General features: G+C 41.1%; 1 protein-coding gene across 2 annotated transcripts in view; it reads right to left on the bottom strand.

The window, feature by feature from the left end:
• Positions 1-2,500, bottom strand: part of LOC138958720 (FAD-dependent oxidoreductase domain-containing protein 2-like) — a 189,041-nt gene that overhangs the window by 41,825 nt on the left and 144,716 nt on the right. The window contains exon 1 of one of the 2 annotated variants that reach the window (XM_070329975.1): positions 959-1,052. The exons of the other annotated variant lie outside the window; for it this stretch is intronic. The gene's annotated coding sequence lies outside the window, so the exon portion shown is untranslated. Of the gene's footprint in view, positions 1-958; positions 1,053-2,500 lie in introns of those variants that run through there. 2 annotated transcript variants of the gene reach the window in all.

The following is a 2,500-nucleotide window of genomic DNA, read 5'->3' as shown; positions in this document are numbered from 1 at the left end:
TGGATCGAGTGATCATTGCCAGTGAGTCAGTCACTTGCTTGGATTAGATCAAGTTATTTATGTATCCGTCCGTCCATCCGCCGTCCGTCCGTCCGTCCGTCAGTTCGTCAGTCCCTCCGTCCGTCCGTCCGTCCGTCTGTCAGTCAATCTAGCCAATACCTAGGTATATATTAAGTACCTGCTTATTTACTCACCCGAGAGGAGTTGCCTATATGCTGCCTACAGCAAATGCAGTAACATTTTATCTCGCAACTAAAGTTGATTCCAACTTGCCTAATGCCTGTCTGCCAAGTTGCCAGCCTCTTTTTGTCTGCCTTACAGTCTTATTTGTCTCCGATCGGCTTATCATGAAAACAAAAGGTGATTGGAAACCTAAACAATTGAGTAACATAATTGTCCAGCTAGTGATGTACGTTTCTAAATTTCTCGAAAGCGCTGGTATAAACTAATTTGACACACTCAATCAGAAGATAAATTATTTCAAAACGGAATACAACTGCGAAGAGAGAGAAAGAGAAAAAAAAGAGAGAGAGAGAGAGAGAGAGAGAGAGAGAGAGAGAGAGAGAGAGAGAGAGAGAGAGAGAGAAAGTGAGAGAAAGAGGGACAGAAAGAGAGAGGGACATAGAGAGAGAAAGAGAGAGAGAGAGAGAGAGAGAGGGGGGGAGAGAGACAGAGAGAGAGAGAGAGGGAGAGAGAGAGAGGGAGAGAAAGAGAAAGTTCGACAGACAGACAAACAGAAAGACAGACAACATACAGACAGACAGACAGGGAACGCGACAGCACGAGAGAGGGCGACAAAAAGAGAGAGAGAGAGAGAGAGAGAGAGAGAGAGAGAGAGAGAGAGAGAGATAGAGGTTAAAAAGAGCCAAAGACTGACCGAAAGACAGACAGACATACAGATAGGGCAAGCGGGATACCACAGGTACGCTTATACATAATCGTTGCCTTTCACGCTTACCTTGAACAGGTCGAGCAGATGGCGAAAGTGTATGAAGAAAACCGGACCTCGTCGCGCACCAATAAACCGAACTAATTTAAAGCCTACCTGTGATTCTGACACCGGACATCCTGGTTGAACACTGTTATATATATAGTGGGTGGACACAGGCGCCTGAGAAAGGGAGGTTGGTTGGCTATTGGTTTTAACGCCCCTTTAACCTTATTGTAAAGCCTACCTATGTGTCCGACTGACACAGGACATCCTCACTGAAAACACGTCCCGGAATACAACCTTCACAGTTTCTGCATCTGCAATGCAGTGTTTGTCAGGAAGTTCTTTTGAGTTCACACGCCATGAGAGAGAGAGAGAGAGAGAGAGAGAGAGAGAGAGAGAGAGAGAGAGAGAGAGAGAGAGAGAGAGAGAGAGAGAGAGAGAGAGAGAGAGAGAGAGAGAGAGAGAGAACTCAGAACTTTATTGCATAAGGGTAAAGGCTTAGCCTAATCTTTCAACCTGTCCTGGGAACATATACAGAGAATAATTGTAAACAAAGCAAAGACTGCACACATACCTCATCAAAGTATTAAACTAATAAAACATCAAAATAATGGTCGAGTATAAACATAAAAAATATTGGACTCACAAAGTCATATAAAACAAAACCAGACACAACAAACGTAAATGTTTTTTAAAATTTCTTTAAAAAGTACAGCAATGTATTGCTGAACAGGGCCATATACAGGCAGCTAAAGTTTCAAGAAGAAGGGGGAGGGGGACGAGGGATTACACATTCAGATTAACTACATATACAATATTTAAAAAACAAACAAACACTTAAGAGCATTGCATACATTATCCGAGTACACAATGGAAACTAAACATCAGGGGCAGTTTGTAGTGTGATCAAATGTGTGTGCAACTGCCTTTTAAAGGCCTTTAAAGATGCGGATCGTTTGATTTCTATTGGCAAAGAATTCCACAGAGATGATACTGAAAAAGCTAAGCTGGATTTATAAAGATCTATACGAGGAATTGGAGGAAGTAAATTTTGAGACCCATACCTCTTCGTAACATGTGTAAAATAGGATTGCACATAACTGGGCACATCACCATGAACTAATTTATACATAAAGACAGCATTATTGTATGCAAGGTGGGTTTTTAGGGGAAGGAAATTAAGACTGTTTAACTTCATTTCTGTAGACATGCGAGATTCATACAGGATAAGTTTTGCAGCACGACGGTACAAAGAATTGAGTTTCAATAAGTGAACATCACTGCAGCCATCCCACAATGTCGAAGCAAAATTAATATGAGGCATTATATGAGCATGAACGAACATTTTTAATGTTTCAGATTTGGCATAATGTTTGAGTTTTGACAACAAATACAAATTCCTTGATAACACTTTGCAGAGGTTGCTTATGTGTGTTTGCCATTTCATTTCTTCATCGACAGTTACACCAAGTATGCGATGTTCTTTAACTTGCTGTATTTGAGTTGTACCTAAGGACAGTTGTAATTTAAGAGGACTTATCTGATGCTTTTGTCTTGTGGTAATAA

Source organism: Littorina saxatilis, linkage group LG2 (genome assembly GCF_037325665.1).
Source record: "Littorina saxatilis isolate snail1 linkage group LG2, US_GU_Lsax_2.0, whole genome shotgun sequence".
Lineage (NCBI taxonomy): Eukaryota > Metazoa > Mollusca > Gastropoda > Littorinimorpha > Littorinidae > Littorina > Littorina saxatilis.
The sequence above is the reverse complement of the archived record's forward strand: the minus strand, read 5'-3'. Positions and strand labels throughout refer to the sequence as shown.